Source organism: Serinus canaria, chromosome 1, assembly GCF_022539315.1.
Source record: "Serinus canaria isolate serCan28SL12 chromosome 1, serCan2020, whole genome shotgun sequence".
Classification (NCBI taxonomy): domain Eukaryota; kingdom Metazoa; phylum Chordata; class Aves; order Passeriformes; family Fringillidae; genus Serinus; species Serinus canaria.
In genome coordinates, this window is record NC_066313.1 from 59,402,573 (window position 1) to 59,415,277 (window position 12,705).

Here is a 12,705-nt window from a genome sequence, read left to right on the forward strand (position 1 = left end):
GAATGATTAGTAAAAGGTCAGACAAAAGCTTTAAAAATGTTAAGCACATTATTTTGGCTTCTCATTTGCATTCTGAGCTCTGTGGATTTACATTCTTCTTTACATTGCTTTACGTTAAAATAGTGGCATATGGTAGACAGAAGATTTTCTTATAAATTAAAAAAATCATATTTACTCTGTGTCTTACTGTTGAAAAGATAATAATACAGTGATGCCAGAGAAAGAAGTTTTTGGAAACTGATAATCAGATTATTACTGGACCTGACAGAAATCTAAGAAAAGTGGGTTAATAAAAATGAAGCTCCTGAATTTGATAGAAGCCCTTTGATATTCTCCTTGAAGAAGCGAAGATTGGTAAAGCATTCTTATGAAAAGTCCTTAAATACCAGAACTAGAGTCAGCACTGAGAATTTTAATCTGAAGCTTCAGTCAATTCACCTTGTCAGAAGAATCTTCTTGTGTCATATGCATCCTCTGAGTCCTACCATAGCATGCTTGGATCAAACCTATTAACAATCGTGTTCTGGAGCTGCGTAAATGTTCTCTTCAGAGAAGCAAGAGTAAATCAAGTTAAAACACATTCAAATTACTGCTTGCACAATCATGCAAATAATACATTTACCCTGTAACTCCGATTCTGAAGGAAAATTGCTATGGCCAGCAAAGAAAACTAAAGTATTTCCTTGCAACATGTGTTGAAATATTTTGAAGAATAAATATTATTGAAAATTAATGATTTTTATTTCTTTAGCAGCTTGGATAGCAGGAAGTGGTGAAGAAATGTTTTATCACAGTTTTAAAAATGTCAGAGAAAATATTAATTTTATGTCTATCTAGACTTCAAAGACAGGAGAGTGGTAGGAATACTCTCATGGAAATTAGGTGTATGCATCCACCTTCATACTAATGAAGTTTGTTACTGAAACCACACTGTTTTCCTGTAAAATTTTCTAATGCCTATTAAAGATCTTTAGTATTATTTCAAAGAGTTTTGTACTGAATGCTCATCCTCACTTGTGTCTCTTTGGAGATATAATGCAGTGAAGATATGCTAATGTTGAAAACTGGTTTTTTTTTTTAAATGTGAGAAGAAGCTCATGCAAAGTAATTTAGATATGTTAGTATCCATAAAGCCATGGGAAGAAATTCCTTGCTGAAGTTAATTCATTTTTAAAAATTTATTGTTCATGTATTATGCAACTACTGGAGTGTAAAATATAAGGGTTTTTCAAAAATTTTATTGTTTTCTCAGACAGCAAATTCCAGCTTTGTAATGTGACTTTAATTCCATACACTGAATGATAAAATGTAAAAAAACCCCCTTTGAATCACCGTGATGTAAATTGTACAAACAAAAAAATTTTTGAAATTACAAAAACTTAACTAAAGAATCATTTTTCTATCTAGCATATTTTTTCACAATACTGCATGCATGATACCAGTATATTGCAATACCACAATCCAATGCTGAATTAATACTCTCACTTTGTTATTTTGAACACATACTTTAGAAGTCAGTCTTTTAAGCACAGTTTCACTTGAATTACTGCTCTTGCATGCTATGTGGCTTTTCAAGGTTTATTTTTGAAGTTCATCCAATAGTGATTTAGAAATTACTTTAGAAAGACTCTAATTGATTGCAATCATAAAGTGCAGCTGTGTACAGGGGAAAAAAACCAAAAAAGGTCTCTTACAAAAGAAAGTGATTTGAGATTTAATTGAGATCTGGAGCAATTTTAATTATATTAAGATTTCTCCACCTGTTTGTTTAATGGAAGACAAGATAAACATTTGCTTATAATTCAAATTCATTTATATTGCGATTCGAATTATTCAATTTTATACTTTATATATTAAAAAATGTTCAGTATTAAGTATTATACAGAGCAGGATAGAATTTGCAGTTTGAGACACCTAGGTAGAGCTGTCCATATGCAAATATCTGCATGTTTAGCTGGGTCAAACAGGCCAGTCCTGTGCATATGCCATGGGTAGTGCTGCGTATTGCAGGTAGCACAAGGTGACTTTTCCTGGCAATTAAAGCTCAGCCATGTCCTGTTCAATTAATGGGTCCTAGGTAATGACTCAGCTGTCCAGTCACCAGACAGATGTTTTAGGATGAGAGAAATTGCTCTTTGGGGCTCCATCTGCTTGACTAAACATAGGAATCTGGTGTCATCTGGGACATAATAGAGATCCTGAGGCGTCATCTTACAGCTGCAGACACACCTTGAGGCATAAAAGTGTGGACAGTGGGGACACCTCAGGATGTGTTAAACAGCACTAGATGCCTTTGTGTGGGCAGTTCCATGCAAGCTGCATCAACTGTATTGACAAGAGGTTTTATTTAGTTGCCTGCACCTAGAAGATTTAGAGGTGGGGCTTATTTGCCTGAACATAGGTGATCTGTGTTAGGGCATGCCCTTGTGGGAACCCAGCACATCACTCCTGATGTCCGGAGTTACCGAGAGAGCCCCTAGTGGGGCTCGGGGGGCTTTGGAATATTGCCAAAAAGCACTTGGTGGCTTGATTTTGATCCATCTAGGGATGTGCCACCGATGTATGAGTAGATGGAACCTGTGGGAATTACCCGGGTGCTAATAGTGAAGGGAAAAATGTAATTATAGGGTAAATCATGGATTTTGGGGTGTTGTACAGGGGGGTTATGGACACAAGATGGAGGAAACAGGGCAGGTCACAAGACTCTTCCTCCTTCTTCTTGTCGTCCATCTTCTGGTGTTGTGTTGGCACTTGGGGATTGGTCTGGGACGAGAGTGTATCCGGTGACGAGGGTGATAGGTATTGGGGATAAAAGGTAAATATGATAGACGTAGTTTTTGATATAAAAGATGTGCCCGCCTTGGGGGAAGGTCAGAGTGCCTTTGGCTGCCGTGCTGGTCAGATCCCAGTCGGGCAGAGAAGGGACTTTATAGATAAGATATAATAAACAATTCTGAAGACCGAAAAACTCTAGAGTCCAGACTCATCTTTTGAGACACAGCCTGCCAGAACCATCCTAAGCGTGTGTGGGGACAGAGACAAACAGCCGGACCCCACATGCCCTAAGATACATGACCAGACTTCTCCATACTTCTCAACAAGGATGATTCAAGTCACACAAAGGCTCATCAAGTCATGCTTGATGCTACATTGAGATAATTTAATTGAGAACTAAATTTAAGAAACAGAGGAGACTCTTACCCTTAGGGAATAGCAGCCAGAGGCCAGCTGGGGTGGCTTTTCACTGTTGCTAGAGGTGTTGCTTTAGATCCTTGACAAAAAATTCCAGATATCCACTACTCATAATGAATATTTTTACATTTAAATCTCAGGTGAAAACCTACACATAGATGCCTAAATACAGGTGTCTTTGTGTTCTGAATGCTGTCAAAAAAGCATCTAAAAATGTCTATTATAAAAATGGCTGTCAGAACCAAGAGAGTAGTCATTAGGGGTATTTTTAAAATTAGCTAATAAAAACTATTCTAGCCTCTTTTGAAATGATTTCCATGCAGTACACAGTGGTTGTATAAACTTATGTTTGTTTAACTCTTTCTTACTACAGCATTACTTGTAATTTCTTCATCTGCAAAATAAAGCCAAGATCTCCCTTCCATAGAAATGTATTTGGCTATATCTGAAAGTTAACTCTAAATTAATACATATTGATTGAATTAATGCGTAGGCTCCTTTCAGCCTAGTCCATATCCTGTAGGTACAATTGGTCTAGTTCAGCGTGGGGGAATCGTGGGTCTCCTTGTGATGCTTTATGTAGGGAGAAAAGCTGAAGGAAGAGTAAAATGGTAGGCATTGTTTCTTATTGCATGCCCACAAATATAATAATTCTGGTAATTTCTCAGCTATCTTCTGCTTACATTTGGTCAGACCTTATGGTTTTGTTCTCTTTGTATTTACATCCACAGGCAGGAGTAGACATACCTCTATACTGCTAAACTGATGTGCAAGAGCAGGCTGTGACACAGGACTCTGATTTGGTCTGTCTGCCTTGGTCTTGGCCCACTCCTCAGATCAGTTTTGGTCTGCTTCCATTAGCCATCTCCAGATGAAATTTTCCTTGAAGGAAATAGCCCTAAGCAGTGTAGGTGTGTGCCAGTCAGTGTTCGTGTCTCTAATTTAGCGGTGTGCATATAACCACAGTGACTCTAACCCTTTTCTAAATACTCTGTTGTCCCCAGGGCACTCTTTCTAAGCTACAATTCATAATTACAATTCCTTACTTCACCATGCAGCTGTCCCATTAACATGTTGTTATGAGGTTGAGACCAGTACATCAGTTCCAGTCTACCTCATCATGAAGCAGAATGTGGTTCACAGGTTCTAGCTCTGATGAGGACTGGAAAATCACAGCACATTGATATGAAGACTGCCTTCTGTTTGAGTAACTCTCTTTGAGAAAGTCTTGTAATTGCTATTTTGTCTAAGTCACTGAACAGTCACCATAAAATTCTGTGTCATTGTGTCCCTTGTAATGGCCACCCTGACACTTGATTGAACAAAGATTGTACCTTTCTCTCTTGGATTATTTGATGCAGAGCCTATGAACTATAGAAATCTAAAAAAAATGTCATGTTATACATTTAAAAATACTGCAGGCCCAGCTTTAATTTAGTTTTGCTTGGAATCCAAGATAATTAACCCTGGAATCAATCTATTTTAGAGAAAATGTTTTCAGCTGCAGCTGCAGGCAGATATTTCAGTTTCAGACACAATAGCCATAGTTAATTATCCAGTCAACAATAATTCTGTTTAGTCTGAGGAGAGAAAAGCCACCCAGGTTTTCATTTTCAAGCTTTAAATCAGCAAATGTTAGAACTTAATCAATCTTTGTCTAATGAGAAATTAAGCACTGTCCTTAGAAAACAGATTTCACTCCTGTCTTCCAGGGTGAAAATTTAAATTTACATTTGCCTTAAAAAAAAAACCCAAATTGCATTTTTAGTAGCTACAAGGAAAGTGCAATGAGGTTAAGCTGGGAAAGGTGATGCATTACAAAAGATCACACTTGGCATGGAAACACCTTGAGAGATTTCAGCTGGAAAAGCAGACACAAAACAACACTAATCTATTTCATCACAAATGCTTTCCAGTTTAAATGCAAGGCAAACAGTAAAATAACCTATTTTTTCCCCTCTAAAGGAAGTTCACTACTAATTCTGAAACATCTAGAAGCATTGGACCTCTAACACAAGAACTGAAACTCTTAGCAGGATCAGAATAAAACCTAAAAATAGGTGCATTTGGTTTTCTTATGTAATGTGCACATGATCTGCCTGATATCATCTTTAAATTCCTTACTTGAGAAGGAAAAGGGTACAGTAGTGTTGCAGAACTATTATATGATTAGTAAATATCTGGAAAGGAACATCCATAACATGAAAGCAGAGTAGTTCTGGCTTTCATACTCTGGGGCATGTTGGGATCTCCTTAGAAGAAATCATTCTTTTGGGTTGGACCTGACTTTCATTTGGCCTTCAGATGAATTCAGGCGTTACATGAAAAACAGGGCTTGTAGGAAAGGTGAACATATGGGTGGGAAAGTGGCCTAATAAAATATTTGGTTGTGGAAAAAATATCCACAACAATAGGTATGCAGATCATCAATACTTTTTAATTTTGGTTGGCTCCTGCCCGATGGAGGAATGTGTAAGCAAGAAATGACTGTTGACACACAGCTAGGAGTGAAAGTGTTGAGGGTGAGGAGTTCCTGCCACCTCAGTGATTATCTCCAGCTCCTGGCTGTCTAAAGAAGCTGAAACCATCCAAAGACCTGTGCTGTTCTTGCCCAGTATAGTTAAACCCTTACTGTACTGAATACATTTTGAAGGTGATAACCTTTCTCTCCAGTTACATCCTTATGTCTGCTTCGCTGCCAGGGTGCTGCCATTGGCTTGTCCTTTCCTCAGGACAGAAGGGCAGGGCACTTTTGAACACCTTCTCAAAGGATCCACACCTGTCCCTTACAGATACATTGACTTCCACTATTTTAAGCTCCTCTGTCCTATTCAGTAGAACTCACACTACCAAACCCAATGGATGTCATTTCTTCCCCCATATCCCAAAATGAAAACTAATATTAAATTAGGCATTTTTGCCTTTCCCCTTTCAAAAGTGCAAGAGTACTTGTTTCCTCCTGTGCTAATCAGAGGAGGGAGGTATTAAGTGTTGCTTGTGACATGGCCAATCATGGATTGACTTAAGTGTAGCTTCCCAACTACAGGGCTGGGGCTATCAATGCTTAGCAATAACCATTTTGTCTCTGTGCTTCACTGTGTCATGGAAAGGGGCTGTAATTCTTTATTAAGGAGAGATATAATCCTTGAGACACTAACTGAAATTTATTGTGTAAGCCTACGTGGAAAATAAGACATCATGTGAAAGGGACTACCTTTTTGTAGGGTAATCTTGAAAGGGCTGGGAAAAAGTAGACCTAAAGAACCATGTGATTAGTAGATCTGTTAGAAAGAAAGAAATTAAAAAACAACAACAACAACAAAAGGTGTTTCTTTTTGCTTTTTAAATACATTGGTTCTGAGTCTAATAAAACCATGTGCTTTTAGAAGGGAACACATAAGATCTAGGTGGCCACAGAACACATATTTATGTCCAAAAATTGGAGAAAAACCATGAAGAGTTAGCTAAGGTGAAAGATTATGTTTCTTTTTTAATACTAGAAAAGTGTGTGTCCCTAGGTATTTTTGAAATCAAGTTAGACTCGAACTGAAGCTACTTTCTCTTTACATGTCACAAAACATGTCATTATGATTTCAGTCATTTGCATATATCACTGCTAATTATAATGATTCCAGTTAAAATATTACTTTATTTCATGCAATTTTCTGGATTAATAAATCTCTAAAGCAGTCTGCAGATAGAAGAAGTCTGTAATTTGGATGAGTACTGAATTGTTTGAATAAAATGAAATAGTCCATTTAGCTTAAAGAAAAAAATTACAGATATATGCTAGCTATTTTTTAAAGCAATTTTAAATATACATACCTGCTGTGCATATACTGATATATAAATTAAAGGGGTTACAACTTTTCTTTTTTTATCAAGTACAGCAACTATTGACCAGATATATATCAGTAGCTGAAAGTACAAAATGAGTTAGAGTTTAGTGTGTTATGATGTGTGGATTACAGACTTCCCAAGTATATATTCATAAGATAAAGCAAATGACTCCTATGGAATCACACTGGGCTATCATGGTAAAGAGTTGCAGATTAATGATCACTTGGAATAGCTGGGATTGCAGTGGAGCAAACATAATAGGTTTTCTATTGCCAAAGTATTCTCAATTACAGTTTTTATTTTCTGTTTATCCAAAAAATAGCAGAATAGGTTAAGAGTATGTGTAAAGACTCTCTTAGCTTCAATGAAGGTATTGAGGGGACATGTAAGATTTGAGTCAGATCAAAATCCCATTCAATGTGGTTGCTACATGTATGAAAAGACTGGAAAGAATGAGAAGGTGTTTCAGGTATGTTGGCATTCCTCTGTTTTACATTAAAAAACTGTAAGTGATTCAGACCAGTGGGAGAAAAAATTACTTTCAGAGGCTATTTAGTTAGCATGAGGAGAAAGAATCATCTGTACCTCTGAAAAGCTTTGGTTCTCATTTTTATAACACAAATTTCCCAAGCACTGCCGCAGTCTGAAGATGAAGGAGAAGCAGAGGTCTGGGTAGGCATAGCTTTCACTGTGCACAGGGAAGAATGGACACATATTCAACAGGGTAGATCACACTCAGTGAAGAAGGAAAAGCAATTTACATGTACTAAAAGAATAAACAATATTGTACAAAGGCAAATGGGATAATCATGGGTGGTGTGAACTAGAAATATAGAGTAGCTTGTGTAAACAATATAAAAATACAGGTTTCTTTTGGTAAATTATTTATTCTATGTGAAAGTTACATTGACAAATTAAAAAACCTAAAGGTCCTTCATTTACAATCAGATGTACATCCTACACTTATTCATAACAACCATAGCATTGTTGCTTCTTAGTTTAGTCATAAGTACAGCAAAAGAATGAACACGACAGCTATTATTTTGCTGCATATGATATAGTGGAAAACTCCCCATTAGTCATATTTTTGGATCTTTGCTCTCTGTTTACCATTCCTCCTGTGGATCCATATACCAAAGAGTTGCACCTCTCATAGAAAAGCAGAAAACAAATGCCCTATTATATTAAAAGTTAAGGTACAGAATTTTAGGATTTAAGGGGACAACTCAACAGGAGTAGATTAGACAGCAGTGATTTATATTAAAAAATGTTACACTGAAATCTTTTAATCTGTATGTTACTGCAGGCAGATATTTAAATCACATTGAACTTAGAGTTGCTTACACTTATCTGTGCTTTCATGATGCAAGACCCTACATTCAGTGCAATGGGATGGAGCACGTCCGATGGAAAATCTACTTTGATATAGTCATGGAAGTAGAAAAAAAGAGTATGCATAAAGGTGTGTTTTCTAAAGGGAACTAGCAGAAGATCCTTGAGCACTGACTGTTTCCATGAGTACAGTAAAATCACTATTTATTGCAGTAAAAGAACACAATGCACATGAAGAGCATTGGCAACAAAGTATTACCTCTTATAATACTTGACACTATAGACATAGCAGACTGATAGATTTTTCAGGGACTTCTTATATAATTTGAAGTCTACTTGAGGTTTCTAAATTTTTTTAAAGCAATGTGATGCTGTATGAGAAGAGGGAAAAAAGAAAAAAAAAAAACCCAGAAAGAAAAGATCCAAAGCCATGATTTATTTTTGCTTGCGGCTAATTAAGGAAAATGAGAGTATGAGTTTTGTAATTTGTGAATATTGGCATGCATGGTCAATCAAGGGGGAAGAAAGCTGAGAGCTCATAAAGCACAGGCCATCTGTCTTCTTTACAGAGAGAATTAAGTATAGTACAACCTGTGGCAAAATGACAAAAGTATGGCTATTCTGTATAGGGATATTAAGAAATCTGATTTATAACTTAGTAGTTGGTTAATAATTATTTTTCATACAACATTTAGATCATATTTCTTTTACTTGTAATCTATTTTTAAGGAAATACTATTGGATGGAAGATAAAATTCAATAAAATACTGTTTTTGATCATGCCTACAATTGAACTCTAATGAAAATGTTCAGTTATTTAAAATAAAAATCCATTTAATAACTTTTTGTAGTTTAACAAAATAATTTAAAAAGTCTTTTTTAATATAGTTAATACTATGAAGCCTCTCTAAAATTGTCTGAAATTGAAACACCCTTTTAGAATGGAGATAAAGTAATAAAGAAAATATATGCATGTATTTGCTTGACTATGTGTGAGGAGTACCGAGACACCAAAAAAGACCCTAAAACTTGTCCAAAACATATCATTTGAAATATTATTAAATTAATGTGCAATGAAGTCATGTTGTTCCTTGGGTTTTGGGTGCTCCAGCCCAGTGCCCTTTGCAACTCACATTGATTTGATTGTATGTTCTTCTGTAAGACATTTGAAGGGCAATTGAAGCTGTTTCTCTGTAGTGAAAGCTCAGGTGCCCTACAAAACTCTTCATTGTAAGAAACACCAAGGGCTCCAGTGAAGCTTATGGAGACCCTATGAAGGTGTTATCACTACTCTGTGGACGTTCTGCAAAGCTCTGCTGTAGATGAGTTGGTTCCTGGTTTTATTGAGATCACTTCTGCCAGTGAACTTTTAGCCCTCTACATCTTTTAGAAGTTACTATCATTGCATGTTAAAAATATACGTAGACCAATTGAAGGTGAAAGTATGAAAGATGCACATAAATGTAACTAAAGCAGAATTTTGGTAGAAGAGAGACTGACTGCACTAAGCGTGTTTAAGTCTATGACATATAAATCATCACAATAATGCATCAAGTATAAAGGAAGTACAATTAAACTCAAAATGGAAAAGTTGGGTATGTGCTCAGTCAGTATTTAAAGTCCATTATTTTTCCTCAATGTGACAGCAGTATCCCTCAAAAGCATTGGATTTGCTACTTAAACTTTAAAATCACAAAGAGAAAGCATTACAAGGTGGCTTGGGTGATTGCCCTACATTAGTCATTGATGAAATTTCTTCTGCTACTCATTGCTTTTCTAGGCATTGGCTACTGCTTTGCATTTTTTTCCAGAGTTCTGTTGGCTTTGTAATTTTATTTTCTTATCCACTGCATCCCCATTCATCTCTTTTTATTACTTCCTGAATACTATGCAAATCTTAGATTGCATTGGATAAAATAATAGATCATAAACATATTGATGTCACAACTTTTTAAAATCTTGTCTTCTCTGTATCATCTAATGGAATAGAGGCAAACCTTTGGGGTTTGTAATCACTCTCATTTATGAAGGATACTTTGTTGTGATTGCAAAAAAATTACTCCTTGCTTCCAGAAGAAATAAAACCCCACAGCCCCCTAATACATAATTTGAAAGCTCTGAGGAAACTCAAACTCTGGCTTTTAAGAGGAAAGTGTAGTTTATTAAATCAGAACAAAAAGGTATTTTACTGGTAATCTCTTGAAAATCACGCAGACAATCAGCCCTTCCTCTGGAGTGTGGATACACATAGAATTAACTTTGCTGCTGCTTTTCACACTGATGCTACCTATTGCAGCTCTGTGCAGATGCCAAAAGCAGTCAATATACAGAATGGTAGTAAGTTTACTCTCCTTTTTGCACTGCTATAAATCACTACCTTAGCACATACATGGCAATGGCATGCATCTATTGTGTCCTCTCATCTTGTACTGCTGTAAGTCTGAGTCATTTGCTATTTCAGTAAATTAATAGACTTACTTTTTATTGATAGATTCTTGGCTATTTAGAAAATACATGTGACTATTTACCACCTTAACACAAGAAAGAGTTCTTCTGAGGAGATCAGTGATTCTTCTAGAAAACTGTCATGGCTCTAAATGTCACATCACTGAGCTGATTCAGATGGAAACATAAAATCATATGTTCTGGAAACTGTAGAATATATTTTATGAAATGAAAGGTGCTTTGAACTATCAGTATTTAATCTGTGGGATTTAATATATCACTGTGTGTCGCTATGGAACATGAAAGAATACAGGCACACCCCACTGCTCTCAAAGTGAAGATCAAAAAAAGAAGTTTATTTTCTGACTCCAACATTTATAGTTTTCCAAAAGTGACAGTGGATTGGAGGGTGATAGTTCCACCTCTCCAATGACACTGGACAAACCAAGAGTCTATCAAATTTCTCCTCCTCCATAAAAGAATGCAAAACTATGTGTTATTTACCGAAAGTGTGTGAGAAAGTTCTCTACAAGAATGTCAACATCAGAAGGCTTAGAAAAATCTTAAAAAATCAGAGTGACAACTGTGTAGTTTAGAGATGGAAGTCAGACTGGTAAGCTTTTGTGGGTTCTGCCACTAGTATACTCATGCAATGATATCTTCCATTTGGGAAGTAGCTGGACAGTGAGACAGAGCAATTCTTTCCCAGGAGTCTTTACAGAGTGCTGATAAATTTGCAGTCCTCTCAAGTATCTCTTACTGAAGGTTTACAAAAGAAGATTGTTGCATGGGGAGGAGATCACTAGCTCCTATGGAGCATATTAACTAAATCACACATCATGCTAAAGGGTTAGCACACTCAGGTCAAATCATCTCTGTCTTTTAAAATAAGATTTATCATCACTGAGTTATTAAAGTTTTGTCTGTTATCTTGAATAGTCTTTTATTGACTCAGACAATCCTTTGTACCTTCCCAGCATGAAATTATGATGAATGGTTGAGTCCTACAGATGTCTAAAATATCCTTGAAATGGAAATGGAAAAAGGCCTAGGTTGCCTCTTTCAAAAATGAGAACATACCTCTCTTCACAGAAAAATGAATTGGATTTTGTATTCATGGGATGATATGTGAAATATTTTAAATTAAATGAGCAAGAGATTTCTATTTCCTACAAAGATACAAACTTAATCTTACATGTTTTTTAATTCCTTTTTTTCACATATCAAAATTGTGGTTTTGTTAAGACAGCGAATTGAGATAGAATAGAAAAGCAGCCATGAGAGAGCTCTCAAACAGCATGGTAACTTACACAGTTTTACAATTGTTTTAGCACTCTCAGAAGCAATGGAAGGTTTATTTGGCCATGTAATATAACATAAACCCATAGATGTAACATTTTCCTTTTCTGCCAATTTATACCTTTAGGACATGACCTAAGAAGATTTCCCCATGCACTCATGGGGAAGAATTATGCCAGCACTTAGGTTTTACTTGCTTTTTGAGTTCAAGAAAGATTATCTAAATTTCTCTTCTGTCTTTACATGTATTAAAATGATTATTTGAATTACAGAAGTGCCAACGGACTCAGTCATGAGTTAGGCTTTTTAGAGACTACACAAGTCCATAAGAGACCTTTACCTCCAAAAATCTGACTGGAAAGAAGAGTGATGTATGTTACAGCCAGGTAGTGAGGAAAAACTAAACCAACCAAGAAGGGGGAAAATGAAGCATTATCTATAAAAAAATAAAAATCAGAGATTGAAGGCATGTTTTCACTCAAATGCAAAATGACAAAAATGATTTTTTGGGAGGGACAAAAAGCTACTGAGTGTTCAAAGATATGTTGGTTTTGGCTAGGATAGTGTTAATTTTTTTCATGGTACCTGGTATGGGGC